At 47.6% G+C, this 25580-nt stretch overlaps 2 pseudogenes; one reads left to right on the forward strand and one right to left on the reverse strand.

The window, feature by feature from the left end:
• The first annotated feature begins 20822 nt into the window (after positions 1 to 20822).
• Positions 20823 to 21524, forward strand: LOC149346568 (ubiquitin-conjugating enzyme E2 Z pseudogene; annotated as a pseudogene).
• A 3200-nt stretch (positions 21525 to 24724) lies between these two features.
• On the reverse strand, positions 24725 to 25156 carry LOC149346569 (speckle-type POZ protein pseudogene; annotated as a pseudogene).
• Between the last annotated feature and the right edge of the window lie 424 nt (positions 25157 to 25580).

Raw genomic sequence — 25580 nt, forward strand, 5'->3', positions numbered from 1 at the left:
GTGAGGCTTCATAGTGTAGAACTAAGGTAATACTTTGCTCTGCATATATTGAATAAGCTGGTGATAGAAATGTTTCCAAAAGACATTTTCGAAATATGCTTGGCTTAATACGCGTCATAAACAGACATCTAACAAAAAGATGCATATGATGCTGAGAAAGAGCAGTGCCCCGATTGCATGCAGTGAATATCCTAACTGGTTTCCTGCTAAATTCACAGCCAAATCATTCTAGGCAACATTTTCAGCAACTCAGCTTGATTTGCTGTAGCAGATATAAAGTTTTCGGAATAAATTGGATCAAGTCTAAATCTTTACATTCAAAACAGCAAAAATCCAAATTTTGCATGCTGATATTGAGTGAATTATATCTAGACTTCTAAAGAATTGGTGGTTGCATTATCCCCAACTTATACCCAAAGCACGTCAATAAACGACTGGTGTGAACTCCGGTTTTGATGACTAAAACTTACATTTTTGCCAGTTTGCATTTAATGAGATTTGGCTCATTAAAAAAAAAACTCCATTTGTCACGCGTTTCATTAACGCAAAATAAAGAGTGTCATCTCGTGCTTTGGCCGTCACAGATACACATTCGCTTCCTTGTTAATACCACGTTTTCTTTGTATTTTTAGCATCTTCATTATTGGATCTTCGTAAATTGTGAAATCTCGCAGTCTTCACGCCATGGCCAAAACATGCAGATATCTAGTGCCTGTATTCGATACGGCACACAAAAGAATGGTCTCGCGCAATGTCCTCCACGTCTCATTTTAACAAAACTTTAGAAATCAGGCTGATCCATGAAGGTGCCTCTTCGTAGTGGTTGAAGAAAGCTGGCTATCACGCTTGTTTTGCGATGCGCTTAACCCGCCTTTGTTCTTTCGTTTATAGAAGAAGTACACCGTTTCCCCGACCGCCTACGAATGCCACGGCATCTGAGTTTCGGATGCGGCGTCTTTTTCTCTTGCGTTGGAGAGAAATGGACTGAGTCTGCGACAACAGCTCTCTGGCCATTGCCTTTCTGGCAGTGACTGCTCACCCCGTCTAAAGGCGTAAGGCTCGCTTTCTGAAGTCGCTCACTGAGCACGACCACTTTGGTGATATTGATACAGAAATAGGAGGAAAGGAATGGCCTCGATATATGTCTTGAAGCACTTGTGCGTTCGCCTGTTCTTCGTCCGAGGCATGACTACTGAGAAAAGCTGTGGAAGTCAGCGTGCAGCATTAGAAGAGGGTCGCAGGAATCTAAAATTCTAAAGGCCAACTGTACGCACGCAATAAATGCACCGACTGCATTGTTTGCATAATTCCCTATAGATACACAAACTAATAACGGTGGCATTCTAGGATGCACATTTAATACATGTGATCTCTATTTCTATGCTAGGAGAGCAGATTGTTGGAAATTTAAAGCTACTTTTAGAGTAGTGATGTAGGCAAACCGCTTGCTGTTATTTCTTTCAACGCCTGAAACTGCATCCTCTTCATTACTCGAGTACTATATGAAAACAACATCATAAAGCGTGGACAAACTAAACTGCCATAAAATGAGCTCTTTTGCCCGCTCGAAGGCTATCTCGTGACCGCGAATTGCTTCAAGCTCTCACACCTCCACTGCAATCTTTGATTTCATGTAAAAGAACTCCACATATTCGCAAAACGAGACTGAGTTCAGTCCTATGATTCATGCTTAGCAGGAAATCAAATTAGCCCTGATATATGCTTTGGATGAAGCATACTGACGTCCTCTCTATATGACAAAGGATTAAAAATACTGAGAGCTTGTGTGAAATTTTTGATTAGGTACTCAATTGTCTTGAAAAAAAAACGAATGTATTTTATACCCTGGAGTTCCGGCGGTTTCTTTTTCCAGCTAGGCAGCCTAGAAAAAATCCTTCCCAAAATATCTCGAGAAGACTGCATCATTTCTGGAAGAGGGCTATTTTGGCGCAAACAAATCAATACAAGTCAAGCTCGCAAGTTACTGATGTTATCTCAGCAATTTTCTTATATTCAAACGTCAAACCAACCGCAAGATACCGCGTTCCCCCACTTCAGTGTGGATGGCTTAGAGAGTGGTCGTACCTCCTCTTCTCTGTTAAAAATAATAGTTAATTAGCCTTATGAAAATTAAGATTGTCGACAATATTTTCTACAAATATGGCGAACAAAACACCCCTTCTGCCCCGAAATGTTCCGGTACGTCATAGGATTGACATAAATTTTTTTTAATCCTTGCAGCTTTCTAAAAAAGGGAAGCCGACACTGCCTTTGGTGCGACCTTTACTAATTGTGTCGGGAACGGAGCAATCAAGATAGCAAAATAGCGGTGATGGTTATACATATAGTTATCCTAGATTCGTTCAATAACTTCTTAATTTTTTCTTCCAGCTAAAGTCACCATCCTCATCTTGACGGCTCTGCCGACTCTAGAGAAATTCACCTTAGAGAAGCCACCAAAGTGCAATGGGGGTTCAAATAATCATCAATCGATTCTCTGCCCTTTCTTGGTCAGCCCTGCGCACATGAATGCCCTCTTTGGGTAAGAGTTGCTAAAAAGTAGGAATTTATTGAAGAATTTCTCAAAATCAGTCTAATTGTGGGAAGTTTCTTAACTCCAAAAAGAGAGGGTGGGTCTTGAATAGCACTACACAAATTAACTATTCGTCCTCCATACAACTAGAAACTATCAACGGTGAGGTAGCACTAAAACAGGGCACTCCAGAGAGTGCCTTCGGCGTCGTCGGCTATCAGGGAAAAATTCCGATAGAAGCGAAGCATTCATAGCTTTTTTTTTTATTGCATGCAAGTAAAACACTGAAAGACTTCTGACCTTACTTAACCAGGCAACATCCCCCGAACCCATCACTCTGCGCGAACAACGAAATTCCGGCAGACTCACACATGCATCGAGTTGAGGCAACTAGACAAGAGGTCGACCTCGCGCAGCATGTGCCCTTCCCCATGTACCAATGTGTACGAAAGGATTACATACAGCGGCCCTCCTGATTCTCCGCTCTAACTCCACCCCAGGAGTTGACCGGATCTCCAGTACTATGCTATGCAGTTTGGACGATCATTCGATCGCCCAGCTCACGGGCTACTTCAAAGAATGCTGGCAGAGGGCACTCTCCCACTATCCTGGCGTCAAACCAAAATCTTTGTTCTTACCAAAGCCTCACAAACCTCTTACACCTGCAAATTTCTGTCCCATCTCACAAACCTCTTACACCTGCAAATTTCTGTCCCATCTCACAAACCTCATGCCTAGGCAAGCTTTTCGAACACGTCGCACTCGTCCGACTCACCCAACATATGGAGGAGCAAGTCCTCTACCCGCAAAGCACGGCGGACTTCCGTCCCTATCTGTCGGCACAATACGCCATGCTCCTACACACGCAGGACATTCTCGACCCCTCATTCCGGGTCACACAAAAGCTGTCCTAGCCTTGGATCTCTCCAAGGCTTTTGATCGCCTAGACCATCAAACGATCATGGAGGCCCTCTCCCTCTTGAACATAGGTGAACGTATGTACACCTGTATTCAAGCATTCCTTACTAACCGGACGGCCGGAATTCACTTCGGGCCCCCCATATCTCCTATACACCCTTATTAAGGCTTGCACTCCACAGGGATCTGTCCTCTCATCTTTTCTCTTTGGTGTCACTCTCATTCTCCTTGCCCACAATCTACAAGCCAACCCTCACCTTCGGCATACACTCCATGCCGATGACATCACGCTATGGGCCCCCATGACAGTGATGGAGACAAAAAGAATACTCTTCAGTCGGAAGCTGCCCTCATCCAAGCACATGCGCGGACTATCGGACTCTCCTGCTCTCCAGAAAATTCGTAGCTCCTCATAATCCGCCCCGCAACCCTAAACTGCCCCATAGCCCTTATCACCGTGACACTGGTGAACCGGCACATCCCGGAGGTAGACACTCTCCGGGTAATGGGCCTCCACATCCAGAACAACGAGAAAAACACACTCACCATGCGGAAACTCAAGCAGGCAACAGTGTCGATATCCCGACTGGTCCGCCGCGTTTCTGCGCACCACCGGGGCATGAAGGAGCATGACCTATGTCCTCTCATTCATGTCTTCATCCTCAGCCCCTTTATCTTCACGCTCCCCTACCTGAAACTGCAGGCCGGGGAAATCTCCACCCTGGATGCCATGATTCGAACAGCATTTAAGAAAGCACTGCACCTACCCCTAAATACCTCAACCGAAAAATGCCTCCAACTAAGCCTGCACAATACGATAGGTGAGCTTATCGTGGCCCACCGACAGACACATATGTCTCGCGAGAAGCACCACCGGCATTGACATCCTACACACACTCGGTATCCGCCTACCAGCCACGGATCACACACAGCTTCAGGTTTCCCGCCACATTCACCGCGAACTACTCGTTAAACCTCTCCCCAAAAACGTGCACCCAACTTACCACGAACCCCACCGCAAAGCTCGCGCACGGGAGCTACACAAACACAATGCACACACAAACACAATGCACAGAACCGCATGCCGTTTGTGTGGGTGCCCCATGCACGTAGCCATCGCGAACCCCTCCCTCCAACCGATTGCCACCCTTCACATAGCCCCCGCTGTCACTTCGGAGGAGCACGAAGAGGCTACCATTCCCCTCGCCATCACGCGCGGAGGCCCGATGTATACGGTCTGACTGTGAAACTGCCAGGCTAATTTTTTCTCGCAGGAGAGTTTACGTCCCTGCATTTCGCATACTGAACTCCCTCACCGCACACCCGCCCCGCCACATGGAGCTGATATGTATGCCTGCTCACTACGGGAATCCCAGAAATGAGGCCACCAACGCTTCAGCCCGAGGTTCTCTCAACCGGGCACGGGCGGCCTCCGATCTGGGGCTCTCGCGGGAACGCATGCAGTCATTCAGTGAAATGACGCAGGCTTGCAGAGCCGAGCGCCGGCCTTACCTCCCACCCCATGCCTCCCTCGACAGTTATCATCAGGCACTTTAAACTCCCCTTATATACGCTCCCGTTGCCCCTAAGTCCACACAAACCCCTCCTGTACCCTCTGCTACCATCCAAAAGCCCGTCTCGACTACATCCTTCTCCTCTGCCCGGCGGATCCTGCCCCGCGGGGCCTGGAGCACCTTACCAGACCCTACTGCGCTCCGAGGACCCGACCAAGCATGTCCTCGCCGCTGACCGGGCAGTGAGCGTCATGTGTCTTCGGGATATGAACGTTTGAATGCAGTGGGGCCGTGCGGGCGCCCAAAGACCTACGTGTCTGAAATTCCCCTGTTATGGTTGTAAGTACGCAATGTGAACGGGACCCATAGGGCTACTGTGTTCTTGAGTAAGAGCTTGTCACGAAATGAGCGGAGTAAAGAAAACTTCGCCGAATAGCTGACAATGAAGCCCCTGTCTGAAATTCCCCTGTTATGGTTGTAAGTAAGAGCTTGTTACGAAATTAGCGGAGTAAAGAAAACTTCGCCAAATAGCTTACAATGAAGCCCCTAATGGTATTCATTCGCTACTAATTCTGTCTTTAGATTTGAACATGGCAGGGGCTGGCGCGTACGCGAAGCCCCACTACGAAAAATTGTATGTCCCATCTGCCCCAGTTAGGGGTAGTGGCGTGCTTCAGCCAACCACAGTGCAATGGAAGGCCTCAACACGGGGCCCCGACCTTTTTAAGAGAATTTATTGTTTACCAAAAGATCTACAATTCAACAGATATGTTCAACAAGTTCACAATGTGGACTGCATTCAAAATTACATCACAAGTGGTCGATTTTTCATGATCGCCGCTGACCCGACACCAGGTAAGTATGCTGGCCAAAGCACAAGTAAACGCATACCATGCAAGGCACATCACTATCCAGCGCCAATGAGGAAAACCACTGTTGCATCATTTCTTACACCAAGCTGAAAGTACTTCCGCTGAAAAGCTCGCTTTTGAGCTCAAAGCAGCCATACGCAGAAACGTGTAATTCAAGTTTGGGGGAATCACCTCTACTAAAATCAGTTGTAACAAATGTTACGCAAGGAAACGCAAGTGTGGAATGCGCGAAGGGGATGCATTCATACGCTCTGATGCATTGTTTGATCATTTGCTGTGACTTGAGAAGTACGAGCATACCTGCCGCCATGGTTCAGTTGGCTACCGAGCTCGGTCGCTGGGCGCGAGTTATCTCGATCGCGTTCTGGCTGTGACAGCCCTATTTTGATGAACACCAAGTGCAGAATTACGCTGGTGCTGTTTGTGACTCCAGCGCTTGTTGAAGCATCACATGTGGTCGAAATAGACAGAAGCCCTCCTCTACTGTGGCCCAAGCAGCACACACGCTATACACTTGTCAATGCTCTCGCTTTAATTCCTGCTGCGTAGATACCACAAAGATGTTTGGTGCCGGCATATATTGGGCCTCCTGAAATCTCGTTAGCTGCAGTTGATGTAGATTGCTTCTCGCCTGCTTTTTTCTTTATTTTTAATGCTTTTCTAACTATTATTCCACAATTCTGGAGCAGTTTTCAGCTCGCTGATGGTGCGCGTCGTTTTGTAAAAAAGGAAGCGCAAGTATAAAAAGATGCGGCACACGCGTCTTTGTTTTCCTTTTCAACAACTTCCGGGCAATGCACATTCTTGTTGACAGCTGAGATGACTTACAAAAGGTAAAAAGTTTCAATGATGATGATAGTTTCATTTTATTTGAATGCGAATCACAGTGGTGGCGAAAGAGCTCCACTACAGAATTCCAGAGTGCGTGTGGGAAAGGGTGAAATGCCCACTTTTCCCTGCACGCCATCATTTTTCCAAACTTGCGTTCAATCAATCAATCAATCAATCAATCAATCAATCAATCAATCAATCAATCAATCAATCAATCAATCAATCAATCAATCAATCAATCAATCAATCAATCAATCAATTTATTTGCGTCAGTAAAGGTGATGCTGGGAGCAAAGTCAAAAAGCCGACAAAGTTGTTGGCTAGACAGGGACGACGCTCTCGATATTATTGAGTATTCTTGAGTATTACTGTATTATTGAGCAGTACGCAACACCATTCACGCCACATGGCGATTGTCTCTCTTCCAGGCTTCATTCGTCTTCACACACGTTGTCTTTAATATTGTCGCCCCCATCTTCTTCCCTTGAAGAATATAACTTGAAGTCTACCTTCGGATCGCACAGGCTACCTTCATCCGAGAGGTAACACTAACGCAATATAGGGCTGCACGGATGGTGCCATGTTTATTTGAAAGTTTTGAAAATCTAGTGCTAACAGGGTCAGCCTCAACACACGAGGAACACCTGCGATAGCGGAATCAACATTTAAGCTAGTTGGTATAACATCATGGAAAAAAGAGCGCGCTCAAGACGACGGACAAGGAACACCAAACACAAGGGCTTAACGATCTTCTTTGTCCGTGGTCCTGAGTGCGCAAATTTGTCTATGTCCTTTTACGATCTAGTGTAAAAACTACGATTCACTAAAAGCGCGGATGAAAAGACGGATGCTACCATCTAACCTTTAAATCCGAAAACACCACTTGGCGAGCACAGCTCGTCAAAAGCCATTTAGAAAGCAGCGAAACACTCATGTCGAGGTGAGCTCGTCATAAGAAAAATAGTACAGATTACTCGTGACGAGATGACGTAAATAACTGTTAAGGGGGTAAACCCTACACTCATTCAACAAGGCAACACCGTGCGCATACACAACGTCATCCATCAGTTAATGCACTGGTTAATAGTAACAAACTTCCTAATGCCATTTCCTCGGTGTTATAGTGGCATAACCGCCTGGAATTTCCACCACATTAAGCGCGCTGCCATATGAGCGTAACCACACAGACTGAGAGTTGATATCAGAGCTGTTAGAAACTCCGCTTCAAAAATTCCTTTGCCCTTTGCCCACTTTGCGGGGTTTACAGATGGCGGTGTTTCCAAAAGCTGTAGTAATTGATCGTAATTATTATCTGTAGGGAGGTTTTTCTTAGTTTCTTTCACCTGTTCTCTTTTCTCTTGAACTCTTAACTTATGGATTCTGGTTCGGTTTCACTCATTTCGTTGCCAGGTGGTTGTGCATTTATTAACAGTCTCGAAGACTATAACTAGAGCCCAGTTTAAATCACTGAACATGGGCGTTGCGACAACCTGTAAGCGTTGAATTTTGGTCCCATCCAACCGCCATTTTTAGATACGTCGACCGTATGGGATGTCGCAAAATTTGTAAAATACAAGAACCCTGCTTGAGATTAGGCATCACGCTACCGCAAGCACGAGGCCGCTTCTTTTGTGACCGGTTTGCGGACATGGCCAGACGTTTCCGCATTGGCGACATGATGAGTTGTCTATTTAATCCCTTTATGCCCACCACTTTTCACTGGATCTCTTGCCAGCAGGGCGTTGACTTAAAATTACACGGCTTTCATTCTTGTAGAGGAAGTTGCAAAATGGAAGGCAGTCTAAGCATTTTTAGAGCTCTCAAGGGTAATTATTTCTGTAATCTTCACACACCTAACTATTATGGACAAAAGCATTTTTGAGCGAGAAGGAATTCACGAACGAAACTTATTCATGTAATGTGAGCCTTCAGTTTTAGAATCAATATATCGGCAGACCACGCGACGTCAGTCTTCAATTTTTCTGTATTAACATTTTTGCTATCGCCAAAAGCGTTGCCTACTGGTTTTGTATGGCTCTCTGAACTGCTTGATGCGATCGTTAGAAACGCGGTAAAACATTTTGATATACATCAAATAATGGACCATTACCTTCAATATTTCAATAGCAGTACTTTACAATTTTTAAATATTTAAAATTTTTGACCGAGAATGTTAGACACGTTCTACCCTGCACGCACCCTATTTACTGGTCGTGATCACGACAAGGTCTGTTTACGGTCATGCACCCACTAAATGACGAATTTCCGAAGCCATGGGTGGTTTATATTTGTTAGCGCGGAACTGCCGACTCGTTTTTTATTCACGTCCGTGGGCAGCATTTCAGCCCCTTTCCGTATAAGCAAATACCAAGTTTGCTAAGTCAATTGTTTGTTCGAGCTAGTCAAAGTGCACAGCAAAACTGCATACCTGACGGTTCGTTTTTGTGTGAAAACTACTGCGCACAGCGAAACACAAAGTTCTGACTGCCGCCCAAGACCGGCACTTCAAGTCGCAGTTTCGGCTCAGTGGCGATGGCTTTGGGATCAAAAGCAAGACTTCAAGGATTCAGTCCTTATTGTGCCGAAAACATTCTTGCTTATAACTTCATACCAGGTTAAAGATTCTGAAGAGGCTGGGGTTCGTCAGACCACATAGCTATTCAGCAGAAAAACTTTTCCAGAACATGCCGCCGCGGTGGCTCAGTGGTTTTGTAGATCGGCTGCTGACCCGTAAGACGTGGGTCAAATCTCGGCCGCGGCGGTCGAATTTCGATGGAGGCGAAATTCTAGTGGTCCATGTAAAGTGCGAAGTAAGTGCACGCTAAAGAACCTCATGTTGTCGAAATTTCCGAAACCCTTCACTACGGTGTCGCTCATAGCCTGAGTCGCTTTGGGACGTTACACCCTCTTATACCATAAACCAATTGCTTCTCCAAAACATCTTAGGACGTCTTGTTTTCAGATTGCCACCCAAAACAGGTACCACTTCCCTTAGGTTTTCCTAAATCATACATGATCGTGATTTTGCGGAGGGTTACAAATATATACGCCTCCGTTGATACAATAGCGCCACTCATCGTGAATCGGAACAAGTAATTATTGACACGAGATTTCAGTGACGTTAAAAATAAAAAAGTTCTTTGGTAAGTTCCAGAACCTTGAATGGTAAGGCAAAACAGCGCTGACGGACGGGACGGAAGAAGACGAGATAGACACGTCAGCGCTGTTTTGCCGTACCGTTCAACATTAACCAACCAGCCCGACTCAGCCCTCTCCTTGAATCCAGAACCTTGCACTGACGAACATTAGTAAGCGCAGTGTCATTCATCTCGAGACTAGGAAGCTACAAAAGATAGCATGTTTTTGGGGGCGTGACACCGGCGCGACCATATCACCGCCGCTCACGCTCTGGGTGTTCATGCAGGTTTCCAACTTAGCTGTCTCGTTACGGTGCGATCGTGACTGCCTTCCGGCCAACATCAAGGAATCCTCACGACCGGGCAATATTCTATGTAGTTTTGTGGAACCTTTCGCCGCCGATGACTACCTCGTCAATGAAAGGTGTGGTGCCGCTGAATTTGGACAGTGCTCGTTGCCAGTCGCGCAACATTGGACGGGCAACGAACGTCACCTCTAGCTACAAAAGGGGCGTCATACCAGTCTTCCTCTGGGGCGTGGCACCGGCGCGACCATGACACCGCCGCTGTTGCTGCAGGTTGGTGGAATGCCTCATAACGGCACTGATGTTTTTTACGCTTTGCCGGTTGCACCCTATGTGATTTTGCGCAAGTGTGCAACAACTTCTAGATGGTCAGGCTGATATTGAGCAGAAATTGTTGTTCATTGAGGAATACCAGGGTGAGAACAGGGCTGCCATGCAGACACTTAACTCGAGATCACCGTCGCGAAATGTCAGGGAAGTAATCAGTTGCATCAAACCTAGCTTCAGAGCCTCAGGGCTAAATTGGATGACCTAGAGAACAGGAGTCGGCGTTGCTACTTGCTTTTCTTTGACGTTAAAGATATAGATCAGCAAGATTCAAGTGCAGTAAGCTAAAATCATGTGAAAGAAGCTTGTAGAGAACATATGCAAAAAGCGGCCCATCATTGTAAAGTTTGCGACACATACGGAAAAGTTAGCAGTCTTTGCAAAAGCAAAAACACCGAAAGGTACTTCTGTTGATTATTGATGTCTTGAGATGGTTATTGCGATAATGTAAGAAAGAAAAGAAAAATTCTCTTTGAATACACGGAAGAACATTGTGATGAATCGATCGTCCGCTCATCAGATATGATACTTTGTGCCTGAAGGATGGCAAGTATGGGTACGATGAAAATCAAGAGCAAGTAAAAGCGGGTGACGTGAGTGAAAGCCGATAATAGTCACTTCCTTTTCTGGTAGTTAATTGCAGTTCCATAAAAAAAAACAAAAAAAGATGAATTGCGTGGTCTTGTTGAACTGACGAAACCATCCGTCGTTCCTGGATGTTTATTCCAGGCTGCATGATGATATTGCTGATTGCGAAGTGCTTCCAAGAAATTACTGCACTTATAGGAAAGATCGCGACACGCATTGGGTTTGGTGTTTTCATCTTGGTAGACGAAAGAGTTAATCTCTAGAAACTTGATATTCATGTTTGAACTTGTGAGGCTGTTTGAGTTAAAATGCGGTTAAAAAATGGTAAATCTGTCGATGTGCGTTCATTTTACCGACCGCCGGGATGTGCATCCAAAACCTTAAGCAAATTTTCAGAAACAGTTGAATCGGCTCAGCAAGACTGTATGGCCATCGGAGACAATTATAATCTACCTGAAGTTGTTTGTTCCCAAGTAGGCGCGGTATGAAGTAATGGTAGTAAGGAGACTCAAGGAATACCTAATATTTGCTGCTCTTTCGCTTTGACGCAAAGTGTGACTCAACCAACTCGTGGGAGTACTATTCTAGAACTTTTTTTAACCAACATTCCGGAGGCTGTGCAGCCTACTGCTATCTTGCCAAGGATGAGTGATCACAGTTCAGTCCTGTGCGAAATGAAGCTGGATTACGTCAGAGTTAGTGATAGCGGGCGGAGTCTATATGCAGCTATGGTAAGGTACGTGTTACTGATATTTCGGCTGCTCTGGAATCCTAAATTCATGTGTTTGAAACGGTATCGGATACGATGTCAGTTCACGAGTTGTGGAAAATATTAAAAGCAAAAATTTTAGAGTTAAAAGACATGTGTGTTCCTAATTTGATCTTGTCGTCACGAAGAAGCAAAAGCGAGCCTTGGTTTAACATTGTTTTACTGCAGACACACACAAAATATAGGCTGCTTACAGGGCGGATAAAAAAGATTCTGCTTTACAAAACAGTGAAAAATTAAAAGGTGTAACAAATGCAGTTAAGGCAGTGGTTAAACAAGCAGAACACTCATTCTTTTCTTCTTTTCATCTGCGCATAAAAGAGCGCCCAAAAGAATTGTGGCAATTCATGTAAAGAAACGGCAATGATCAAGTATCACTTCCTCCTCCCGCACATGAAGGTTCCATTATTGTCGAAAGTACTGATAAAGCTGAGGGCTTCAATGAGTTTTTTCTTCAGTATTCTCTACTTTTTTCAACCACTATTACGACGAGCTCAATATTGGTCGAGCTAATACTAATCCCATGAATTGTGTCGAATTTCATCTTAGAGGAATATAGCCGATACTCAAAGGGTTGAATGCTGCTAGTGCTCCAGGTCCTGATGATCTGCCAACTCCTATTTTCAGTGCATGTGCATGTCAGTTTTGTGCATAATTGAAAGTCATTTATACAAAATCCTCAGAGGAAGGTGCACTGCCTTCTGACTCGAAGTTGGCCAACGTGGTGCCTGTGTAAAAAAATCTGGCCCTCGAAATGTTGTTTCCAACTATCGCGCCATCTCTTTGAAGAGTATTTCTTGTATAGTTATAGAGCACGTATATTTCACAACCATTATTAATCATACGAATACGCATTCGTTATTAATCAAACAGCAGCATGTTCTTTGCGAAGGTCTTTCTTGTGTAATACAGTTGACTGAACTATTACATTACCTTACAGGTGCACTTGATAAAGTGTTTTTTATAGATTGCTTCTACATGGATTTCAAGCAGGCATTTTATGATGTTCCTCATTCTCTTCTGCTTGCGAGAGAGAGAGAGAGAAAAAACTTTTATTTCAATTGAGGAAGGTTCCTCGAGAAACTTCGGTGGCACCCCTAGTCCAAGGCGCCACTGGCTTTAGCTGACTGACGGACTTGCTTAACCAACTTAAGTTGCTGATCCAGGGTCTCGCTGGTCAGGGCCACCTCCCACTGCTCATATGTCGGGTTGGATACCGTTAAGTGTTTTGGTTTCGTTGTGCATTCCCACGATATGTAGAAGATGCAATGCATTCTCTCGATAACTTTCCATTAATTGCTACCCTTTGTTTCCTCAAATGCAGGTAACCTCGCATCTAGTCAATAATTTCTCAAGCAGAACGTATATATATATATATATATATATATATATATATATATATAATGCCACGCGCCGCGCGGCCTCCGCGCTGAATCGAAGACGACGACGAAGCGGCGGTGGACTCTCGCGGCGCGCTTGCTCTGTTTTGGTGTCGTGAAAGCTGGCTCTATAATTAAAAGAAGGCTCCCAGTCTTGGGTTCTTGCCGACGCCTACCTACGCGGCTCTTCTGGTCGTGACACTGCTGGAGGTGCGGGGTATGCTCCCTACTCCTGAGGACGACTCGACGCGCCCGCCTCTTGTGACCACCCCCGTCCATCGTGCCAGCCGGAGGATCCGAGGCCTGTCCCCCGAGGCCCTCCCTGTTGTCAGCGCGCCTTCAACTACCATTCCACTCATGGCGACGCCACTGCCCGCCCTGCCTACGACCGTCCCTGCAGCCAGCCCCACCTATCTCACCCTTCAGACTCCACGCACGCCTAAGTCCTTCCACGGTGACCTGTTTGAAGATGCCGACGACTGGTTGGCTCACTACGAACGGGTCGCGACCTTTAACTGCTGGGACGACGCTACAAAGCTGCGTAACGTGTACTTCAGCCTTGAAGACTCCGCACGAACGTGGTTCGAAAACCATGAGACTACTTTTTCTACGTGGCCGGACTTTCGACGTCAGCTCCTGAGTACGTACGCCAAAAGCGACCGCCGGGAGAGCGCAGAGCGTACACTGTCCTCTCGAATTCAGCTTCCCAATGAGGGTGTTGCCATGTACGTCGAGGATGTGACGCGTCTTTGCCATCGCGCCGATCCGGCCATGCCTGAAGAAAAAAAGCTGCGGCACCTGATGCGCGGCGTAAAAGAACAGGTCTTTTCCGGCCTCGTGCGGAACCCGCCCAACACCGTCGCGCAGTTTCTGGCCGACGCCGTGCACATGGAGAAATTGCTGCAGCAGAGATCCCATCAGTACGACCGGCAACTGCGTCAAACTTCGACTCTATCAACGTTGGACCGGTTCGACCATGAACCCAGGCCGAATCCGGACTCCCTTCGCGAACTCATCCGTTCCGTGGTCCGCGAGGAGCTGCAGCACCTTCAAGCCAACTTTGCCCCTCGCGTCGATTCCGTCACCAGCGTCATCCGCGAGGAAGTCCGGCAGGCACTCAGGGCACAAGACGCTGCAGCAGTGCCGGCGCCGCAACTGACCCCATACGATCCCGCGTCGTACCCGACTCCTGTCCAGCCAGTCACGTACGCGGACGTCGTGCGCCGCGCGGCCCCACCTCCTGGGCCTTCGCCTTACACCGCACCATTGGTCGCGGTGCACTCTGCCCAGCCGACACCTTACTGGGCGGATCGGCACCAGGCACCGCGGAAGACTGACCTCTGGCGGACTCCGGATCAACGCCCGCTCTCCTACCACTGTGGTGAGGCCGGCCATCTCTACCGGCGGTGCCCCTATCGCGAAATGGGACTACGCGGTTTTTCCATCGACAGCCCCCGTCCACGCCCTGGAGAGCGCCCTCAAGACATCGCTGAGTATGTCACCCGCCAGCGTAGTTCACCGTCTCCTCCGCACCGCGAGTCGCGATCGCCCTCTCCACGCCGGTCTTCGCCCTCTGGGTCCCGTTTCGCCCCAGGACAACGTGGTTCCTCGAGCCCTCGTCGGGAAAACTAGCTCCGGCGGCCTTTGGAGGCGAGGCCGCCGAACGCCGTTCCGACGCAAAGCTTCCACCGCCGCAGCAACTGAATCGCCCCGACCTCGCACGCCGCATCGCTGCACAGTTTTCCCCGACGCGCCTTTCGTATCGCCGCGATTCCGCAACCCCGATCGCCGACCCGCTTCCGCCGCCGCACCGACCCAATCGCCCCGACGCCGAACGCCGCATCGCTGAAGAGTTTCCCCCAACGCACCGCTTGAATCGCTCCGACAGCGCAACCCCAGTCGCCGACCAGGTTCCGCCGCCGCACCGACTGAGTCCTCCACAACAGCCATCGACGAGCCGTGCTGAAGGCAGGGTCTCCTTGGATATCCCTGTTCTCGTCGACACAAAGGAGGTCAGTGCTTTGGTCGATACGGGCGCAGATTACTCTATCCTTAGCGGACGGCTTGCGACGGCCCTGAAAAAAGTGACGACACCCTGGGACGGCCCCGACATACGCACGGCAGGCGGACATCTTGTCGCACCACTCGGCATGTGTGCGGCCCGGGTTACGGTTCGAGGCTGCACATTCGTTGCCACTTTTCTCGTTCTCCGCGAATGTTCTCGCGATGTCATCCTTGGCATCGACTTTCTTCGCGAGCACGGTGCTATCATAGACCTGCCGAACCGCTTGGTGACGTTTTCTACCGCAATGGCCACAGAAGAACCTGCGCACCAGGGTTCTCGCTCCGCCCTGCGAGTCGCCGACGATAACGTTACGGTGCCACCACGTGCCAGCATTCTCGCTAGAGTTACCTGCGGCAAGCCACATAGGGGACTCCGGGTTGTCGAGCCTAATTTCTCCCTCGTACTAACTAAGGGGGTTGCGGTGGCACGGGGCCTTGGATCCCTTCATGACGGTTGTACAGAGGTCCTTGTCACCAACTTCTGCAATGAGCATCGACATCTGTTCCGTGGCACAGCCATCGCTTACGTCGACCATGTTCAGGAAGTGGCCGAATGCTTTGCTTGTGCGGAGGACACACCTGGAGCTGACGCCGAAGCGGTCACCAACGTAGACATAAATCCAGGCCTTCCACCGACTGAAAAGAGGCAACTCCAGGACCTCTTGCGGGAGTTTGGTGCGTGTTTCACGTCGTCGTCTAAAGTGCGCCAAACGTCGATAGTTAAACACCGCATTATCACGCATGAAGGAGCCCGACCCATCCATCAGCAGCCCTATCGTGTGTCCCCTCGTGAGCGAGATGCTATTCAAACACAGGTCGAAGAGATGCTCACAGACGGCGTCATCCAACCGTCAAACAGTCCGTGGTCGTCTCCTGTCGTCCTCGTGAAAAAGAAAGACGGGACACTACGGTTCTGCGTAGACTACAGGAAGCTGAACAGTGTGACCAAGAAAGATGTGTACCCGCTCCCGCGTATCGACGATTCCCTCGACCGACTTCGTCAAGCCAAGTACTTCTCTTCGGTCGACCTCAGAAGTGGTTATTGGCAGATAGAAGTTGATGAGAGGGACCGTGAGAAAACCGCCTTCATCACACCGGACGGGCTGTATGAATTTCGTGTCCTCCCATTCGGGCTCTGCTGTGCTCCTGCCACGTTCCAAAGAATGATGGACACCGTTCTCACCAGTTTGAAGTGGCAGACCTGTCTTGTTTATCTTGATGATGTCATCATTTTTTCCGCAACGTTCACGGAACATCTGCACCGCCTCAGGACTGTCCTCGAAGCCGTTCGATCCGCCAACCTCTCCCTCAAACCAGAAAAATGCCACTTTGGGTTCACCGAATTGAAGTTCCTCGGGCACGTCATTAGTGCTGACGGAATCCGCGCTGACCCAGAGAAGCTTGCTGCCGTTGCTGCCTTTCCGGTTCCCGCCCACAAAAAAGCAGTCCGACGCTTCCTGGGCCTGTGCTCCTACTATCGCCGCTTCATTAGAAACTTCGCCCAGCTCGCCAGCCCCCTGACACTCCTCACCCATGATGACACGTCATTTTCCTGGGGCAACGAACAGCAGACTGCCTTCGACGAGTTACGACGCCGACTCCAATCGCCGCCCATCCTGGCACATTTCGACGAAGATGCTGACACGGAGGTGCACACGGATGCGAGCAACGTCGGTCTTGGCGCTGTTCTAGTACGGCTGGCTCTATAATTAAAAGAAGGCTCCCAGTCTTGGGTTCTTGCCGACGCCTACCTACGCGGCTCTTCTGGTCGTGACAATATATATATATATATATATATATATATATATATATATATATATATATATATATATATATATAAACTAGAAAGGGTACAAAATTTTGGTATTCGACATGTCTTTGATAATTCTACCGGGAACTTTAGCTTTTCGCGAGCAAAAAACTTTCTGGGGTGGCAAACGATAGAAAGACGCAGATATTGTTTGAGGTCAAAATTTTTCATACTATTTACTGTTGTAAACTGGCATAAACCACGGCCTGTATATCCATGCACCAAACTATGTTTCGCTACGCCATGACCATCCATTATAAGTGAAGGAAATAAACTGTATATCAGAAATACAGGTTTGCTTTTTTCCCATGGTATTTAAGAGATTGGAATTGCCTCGCTTAAGAGGTAGTGTTAATTACGTCATGTGATTTATTCCCTTCATCTTTGTGAAGGCTGTTGTTTGGCCTTAGTGATGCTACGTTCATGACTGTATTGTACGTGGAGCAATTTTTTACCTTTGCGTTTGCATGATGTGTTGTCACTCCCCCCCCCCCACTGCAATGCCACTTGTGGCGATGTGGTGTGGGTTTTACAATAAAGAATTAAACAACAAACAAACACGAACTAAAACACGAACAAACAAAAACCTGCTCCTGAGTGTCGTCATAGTGGGACCTGCGTATCTCTGCTCGACAAAACTTGGATGTTACCACGCCTTTCTTCCGGCGAAAGAAAACCTGACACAAGCAAGAAAAATAAGCAAGACACACGTAAAACAAAAAACCCAATTGCATGAGTCAAGACACCTGTGAATGCATTGTTTCCAAGGCCATGAAAAATACCCACAAAGCCGCAAAAGTGCCAAATTCAAGTTACTGGCGCGTGAGGTCCTCATACCTCGAACCTGGAGTAAGAAGTTTTCTCCGACATGGAAGGCGAAGCTATGTCAGTTTACGCCCGAAACTCCTAAAAAATAGCTGCAGTGAGGTGATTTTAGGGTAAGGAAATGAGGCCTCTCGCTGACCTCCCTTTTTCTTGTTCGTCGCTCTGTAACAGCGGTGGCCGACCGTCTACACAGAACTACTAAGAAGTGTGCCATCTGCATTCGCTTCTACGGTCTATTTATGCCTAAGCAATTAGCGTAATGCACGGCGTGAACGCTGTGCGCACACTGCGCTGTTGGCACTAACTTTACTAACTTATTCGTCATGGATGCAGTACGAAGGGTTCTGGCGTGTGTGCTGTGATGGGGATTCCACCCCTACATTCGTTGTTACGCTGGCCTTAGCGACACTCCCTCTTTGTAGCGAGAGCCAGCTCTTCGAGCCTTCAGCGTGGCGCCCCTTGGGCTCCGTGGCCTTGAGCTGGTTGGTAACGTGGTGCGGAGCATCTGCTGCTGCCGGCGGCGCTGCGCGCCGGCGTAACCCAGGTGCAACAGCTGTGCGCATGCACCGCATCGAGGGGGGGGGGGGGGGGGGAGTGGACAGGAGGAGAGGTGTCGCAGCTGCATAAGTGGGCGGCTCGGCGGAGCTCTCGCGTCCCTTCAGGTTTAACTAGAGCTAAACCACAGCCATTTTTATTGCAAAAGCAATACTACTCCCTAGAACAGCCCTTCGCGTAGCGGCGGCCACTTGGCACGTTTGACCTTTAGAATGACCCCTGACGTCATACCATATCGAATGACGTCACAGCGGGATGTCATACCAGGAGCCAGAGGCGGGCTACCAACTCGGGTCGTCTGGTAACGGCGGCCGCTTGGCACGGCGCGCCGCGCTCCTTCCGCTAGAGGCGCAAGTTACGTTATGGCATGACATCATAGCAGGAGCGAGAGACGTGCTACCAACTCGGCTCATCGGGTAACGGCGTCCGCTTGGCACGGCGCGCCGCGCTCTTCCCACTAGAGGCGCTGCATATGCAGTATCAAACACCTGCTTTCGCAACCTACTAGGCTTAACCAAAGGTAAGCCCCCGGCAATTTTTTTATTAAAGGCGTCGGCCAATATATTGGTAAAACAATCTCCGCTTGCACTTGAAATAGTATAAAGACACAGCAATCCGAAAACGAACATAAACCGCAGCATCTTTTGGAGCTCAAGCACGCCTTGGGGCTCAGACAAGTAGCATTTTAGCAGAGAAAGTACGCGCTTCAGCATGTTTACAGCAGGGTATGGCTCGCCCAGTGTGCTTCCAAAATGTAGTCATTGAAGTTCAGAGGACTTCAGTTTTCAAAACGAAAACTGCCATTTCACCATAAACGATTACACTAATAAGGAAACTATAGTTGCGAGTACTGCAAATCTAAATGAAAGCAATATGCGCAATCTCTACCTTTCCAAGAACTGTTCCATAGGACCCCAAATAGTTCGGTGGTTCTGTAAACAATGAGTACCTCGGTATAGAACAATGCCAACTCTAATTGTTTGGGTTATCCCACGCAAAACGTTTTTTAGAAACTGTTGCCTTTTGGAAAAGTGACAATTAAAGATTTGCGTTTTTTTCTACCCGCGGCTTTTTCAACCATGTTTCCCTAATGATATGCACAGAGTAAACAGAAAAGGATTTTCATGTTATATATGTGTGCCGCGGAGAACCGTAGTGCATAGCACACTTACCCACTGTGCTTACGACAAGTTTATGCATAAGGGTTTAACGACATCGCGTTGGTAACGCGGTTTTTATTCAAAAGTTTATTCTATGTAGCCTGTGGTGAATGAATTTATAGGATCCAATATTGTGCACACGCTTTATTGAATTGTTGTGTTCCCTAAAAATGGAAACAATAAACCAAAGTCGCCATTGCTGTAGTATCAAACCACAACCATCTAGTGGTCTAAACCATAGATATGTGTCCGAAAATAACAGTTAATTTCGCGGGACTGCACAGATTACCAGTTAAAATATGAAGAATACCAGCCAAATAGGATATACTGAGGCTTCTTCAAAGATATGCGGCGCACATCTTTTTTTATATAACATCAGCCGTCTTGTGTACACGTGCTTCTCTTCTGCTTTTCTTTCTTGTTCATGAGTGTGGACGGCTTCCTCAACTTCATTGGGCACATGTGAAGACAATGAGTTTACTACTGAAATCATATTATGTATTCCACTCCCTGATATTTTATGGCAAATGGTTGCATTAGCTGCCATATTCTAAGTCGCCAGCCAGCAAATCAGGGCATCCTCTTACTACAGCCATTCAGAGCCGTTTACGAGCGGGTTCTGCACAGATAACAGATAAGTAGACTTTGAAGCTCAAGCCAAAATACGAACGGATATATTACGATCGTATTTTGTACAATATCTATACACACTGGAGTTCAGCAGAATTTCTGGAGAGCTTGTATTCACGGTGATGTCTCGGAAGTGTTAAATAATGCTCGAAGTTTCTCTGTGTTTAAGTTGACTGTTTGTGAATAAAAATTGACGCCTAATAACAACTTAGCAAGGATGCTGAAACAAAACCCACTTACATTTAAGTAAATAGTGTGATCTTCATCACCTAAAATACTTCCAAGTCATGGTCCCTGGCCAGTCCCCCGGCGTGACTATGTGGCATCAAGACTGAGGACATCATCATCATCATCATCATCATGGCCGATGTAACCACGATAGAAGCGATGAAAACGAGGTAAACGGTTGACTACTGCGGTGCCGGCTTTTGAGAGCATCTATTTCCCTCACTTGACTTTACGATCGTGAATACGCGGCAATGTCGGAAGTACAAGGTGCGGCTGGTGACAATCGCTGGCAGGCAAGCTCGCCGGACCCCAATAAGGTTAGAAATGAAGCGCCGTCCCCTATGTGTCTTCTGAGAGTTAAACAGGAGCTAGCGACCATGAAAGCCAAACCTATGCCGGGAGTATTCACTTCCCCTGACAACGACGTCGGCTCCGTGATCCACGCTCTCGTGATCGGTCCACCCGACACGCCGTACGAAGGAGGGTTCTTTCATTTTGTGTTCAAGTATACCCGCGACTACCCAACTCAGCCACCACGAGTGCACCTGTCTACGCCAGGCTCGGAGGGGGTGCAGTTCAACGCTCGCATCAACGACGCCGGATTAGTTTGCCTGAAAATGCTTGGCATTTATCGCGGACACTGCTGGAACCCGGCCTGCACCGTCAGCGCTGTGCTACTCGCCCTCCAAGGCGCTCTTAACAAAGATTGCGGTATTGAGAATGCCAAGCATGAGCATGCAGTGATCCGCCACAGGGGATACGTAGAGCACGAGACAATCAAAGTACTCGTGTGTAACGCAGTAGAAGACTGCCTTAAGGACAATTCCATGTGCCCGGCTTCTTTCAAGAGCGTTATGCTGGAGAAGTTTCTGGAGTTTTACAGCAAGTATGAAGATTTGGTAAAGAGCAGGCTGCCTGTGAACGGCTCCGAAATGAAGTCATATTTGGGTGCGACCATGGGCACCTATGAATACCAAAATCTGCTGGTCCGACTGCAGAAATTACGAGTGCAAGTGGAGGGGACGATTCCAAGTACTGACAACCACCGTGATACTGAACTTGTGCAGGCAGGAGATTGAGATTTTTACGCGGCATATTGGGTGCCAATGACTGAAGTCGAGACATCGTGCATGCTCTCCGAGAACAGAGACTAAATGCAATATTCACCAATACGTGTTAGAAAAAACATGACAGTGAGCAGCCTATTACAATCAGCCTTTCGCCGTCATCCCATCATCATGCCGGTGTGTTCCTAGACTATTTTTTTTCTTATTAGGCTTTGGCGAATGCCCTCAATTCTTACTTACTTGCACCGAAGATAAGAAAAAGGCAATTTAACGACCTGCGTAATGTTCTCCCTCCGTAAACATGAATTCTGAGAGTGCCTTTAGTTTGCCGCTCTCCAGTGGTCAGCAGGCAGTCTTTTTAATACACGTGAAAAAAAGTCTCAAAATCTAGTTTACGGTAGACTATGTCCCAAAGACGTTTTGATGATTTAGCACTTTGGTCCTTTAGGGGGCCGCATATATATGAACAGCAGCATGCGGTACATGCACAAGGAAAGGATTCAAGCATGTATGAAGACATTAGTTCTTCTACAGCCCATAATGTAACTTTGCTTCCGGAGAGGAACGAGGCACTCTCTCATTCAGAGAAGTTCCGGAAGCAGTTGTGGAGTGCAGGACCTCCCAATAGTGCAGCGGTGATGCCACAGAGTCTGCGCCTTGTGGTATACACAGTTTAGCTGTCGCAAGGAAATAATCCACATCTTCTAATAAAAGTAAAATACACATACAAAATCGTTTCATCATTGTGAATTTGAAAAAAAAATTAGCATTTGTATGATTTATTGTACATATGTGGCGATCAGCAAAAAGAATCAATACTTAAGTCGCTGTTCGGCTCAGGGCCTACAAAACTGCGGCAACGTCCAAATTTTTTTGAGAACATAGCAGAATGAGAAGTGGGGTATTATCGAGACTGTCAATTACTGCAGCGCCGTTAGAAGGCTCAGAAGTCGAATAGCAACAAATATTGCCACCAGATCAGTCTATATCCGGTAACAATGTGCGCGACACTTCTTAATGATTTGTCTATCAATGCATTACGTTCCAAACGAGCGCGAAAGCCTCATCCGTTATTTTATCCATTCGCGGAGCGCTTCATACAATCAGCCGTACAAAAGATGGAGATTAGAATAAGGGTATACAGTTCTCACTTCGACCCGCTGTATGAGCTTTGCAATTTTTTGCCTCCTAACATATCTTCGGTCCAATGTTTTACTGGCCTCTTGGTTTCTTTCTCCGCACCCAGTGGGGAATGAGCCCTCTGGGTCAACTGGCGTATTAAACAGAGGTTGGCGGCATTGTGCAGGAGTAGGTTGGGTTAATCCTCTTTCGAGGGGAGCGTCGTTCCAAATTTGGTCCCACAATTATGGTGACATCCTAGGTCAGGCTAATCAGGCTTTTCAGCTGGAATTCCAGAATCTTCACTGCGTCGACGCTGTATAGATCAGGGTGGTGAGCCTAGGCCTCTTGCACTGTGAATCAGCGTTAGTTTCTCAGACAAGTGTACTGAAGCGCTGGGACGTTGCGCTGCAAGGCCGCGAAGAATTTTGAACTACAGCGCGACACAATTGAGCCGAGGCGTTTGTCTGTTCGGGGACGGTTACTGTATTTGAGCGCACGCGAACACGAATAAGCAGCCGAACGCGTCGTTAAGGCCAGAGTATTACATTGAACGAGTGCTACGATAAACACAAACTCTACAGCATGACTGAAATTGATGCAAAGAGTGCGGCTATCGGCAATTACGGCATGCTGTAAAATGAGTAACACTGGCTGCAATCATTTCATGCTGACCCATAGGATCGGTGGCGAAGTAGACGGTTAGTTCTTCATCTAAGTTTGCTGTCCTTCAGTTTGCGAACTAGGAGTGCAGAGCATGGTGGTTGGAAGAAGCAGCCTCTTGCATTACCTGTCTGATGTATAATTTCTTTTTAAACTTGCATGTAACACTTGTTGACCATCGGAGGAAAACATCACAAACTGAGACGCTGTCTTCACGAGAGAGGTGGCTTTTCGTTCACCGATTAGTAACGCTGAACGAAAGCAGGAGGCGATGTATTCAACTTGTCGATGTGAGTCCCAGCAAAGAGGAGGCAGTGCAGTAAAAGAAAATTTGGTGAGAAAATCAAAACATGAAGTAAATGCATGTGAGAAAAGAAATAATCTCTACATTTGAAAATTGTTTTTTTCGTGGAAAGGACATGGCGCAGTATCTGTCTCGCTTAGCGGTGGATGGACACCAGAACCGCGCTGGAAGGGAAGGGATAAAGGACGGAATGAGAAGAAAGGCAGAAAGATCTGTCGTAGTGGAGGGCTCCGGTCCGCTGTAGTGGCTCAATTGTTAGGCCGCTCGGCTACTGAGCCGGAGTACCCGAGTTCGATCCCGACCACGGCAGCCGCGTTTCCATGGAGGCGAAACGCAAGAGGCGCCCGTGTGCTCTGAAATGTCAATGCACGTTAAAGATCCCTAGGTGGTCGAAATTACTTTGTACATATCTCGCCAAATTCGTTCATACATACAAAAACAACGAAGGAGCATGAATAGATCCCCCCGCATGTACTATTGGGTTATATCTGCTAGGACGGATGCTCATATAGGTAATGGGGCGCACATGCATGCATATTAGCCAGGGTACCTGATGTGGATGCAGTGAATAAGCATTTACGTGCAAATGGTTACAGCGCTTTCCTAAAGTTACCAAACTCCTTTCATTTCATATAAAAGGAACTACAAAGATAATACAGGAGGCTATTTGTTATATTTTACTTTGGTGGCATGGAAGCTGATGTGGAAGTTCACGCGTAGTAAATCATTGTCAATGTTTTCCGAGGAAAGCCATCAGTGCTTCGGTGACGGTTTGTATCCAAGAGCCGCTGCGGCAGCGAGCAGTTCTTAGCTTATTTTAATTACACATTTATATATTTCACAGCTCCCGGTTAGGCTTTCGTCCACAAAAGAAGCAGCTTGCAATTTAAGGCCATGACCGGTTTAGTGTAAGGTGCCGTCCGCAGCGACCTGCGTTTTCCAGTACTTCCTAACCGCTAAGACACAAAGGCTCATCGCAAAGGCTGACGCCTATGTGTTCGGGAACCGGGATAAATGTCTTTACTAGAAAAGCAAAAGCCAAGAAACACAGCTTTGCTTCTCCGAGGTGGTTCAAAGTCTTGTCTTCGGGGAGCACTATAAGCCTGAGGCAGTGTTTCCTCGCCCTCTACGACGGCCTCCTCGTCTTAGCCGGAGGCTCGATGTGGTCAATGCAGCACTCTGGAAGTGCATTGCTGAAGACATCGAAAGCTAGGTCTAGGTTGTCCTCCACTAGTGTTCTCCACCCAGTCGTTTTCATCACTTCGCACAGGTTGGCACAAATAAAATTCAGCGCATTCTGCCGGAGAATGGTGGCGTTCAGCTTGTCGGCGATAATCAGACTTGACACCGCACTCTCGGAGTTGAGCTTACGTATGAGGGCGTCCTCACACATGTCCCGAAGAAGCTGCAAGCCGTACTTGTCGCCCGCTACGATGAGCGCGTCCGCCATATTGTCGACGTTTCGTAATCGTCCAGTGTACATGAAGCGCAGTAGTTCGCCAAACACCTCGCGCTCAATGTCTGGCACGAATATTTCGCCTTTCAGATTTTTGGGCATATCATACTCGAACACAGCTAAAAAAACTGGAGAGCGGGATGCCAGTATTGCCTTGTGCATACGATATGAGCCATCGCCAACATTCACAGTAACGTCAGTGCAGCTGCCACTATCCAGAAGCCAGCCCAAGTCTTCCGAGAGACCACAGTCTGTGGCACCAACGCTGATTCTCTGAAGATCTGTTCGCACGATGCCGTAGTCAATCAAGGTCAGATCACAGCGGATTGTGAGCGTGTCTTCAGGCAAAAGTTGCGCAGCTTGATTCTGCAGAATGCTTTGTTACGGTACCCAAGAATCCGCAGCTTCCTGCGCCACTGGTAAATGTTATTACCGTGGTGCTCCTCTTGAGGGCATCATTGTTAGCCACATCGACGACGCACAACGTAACCTCCGCACTCACTTTCTTGCTGCCCTCGTAGTGCAG

Source organism: Amblyomma mixtum, chromosome 4 (genome assembly GCF_055824585.1).
Source record: "Amblyomma mixtum isolate Tamu chromosome 4, ASM5582458v1, whole genome shotgun sequence".
In the NCBI taxonomy this organism is placed as follows: Eukaryota; Metazoa; Arthropoda; class Arachnida; order Ixodida; family Ixodidae; genus Amblyomma; species Amblyomma mixtum.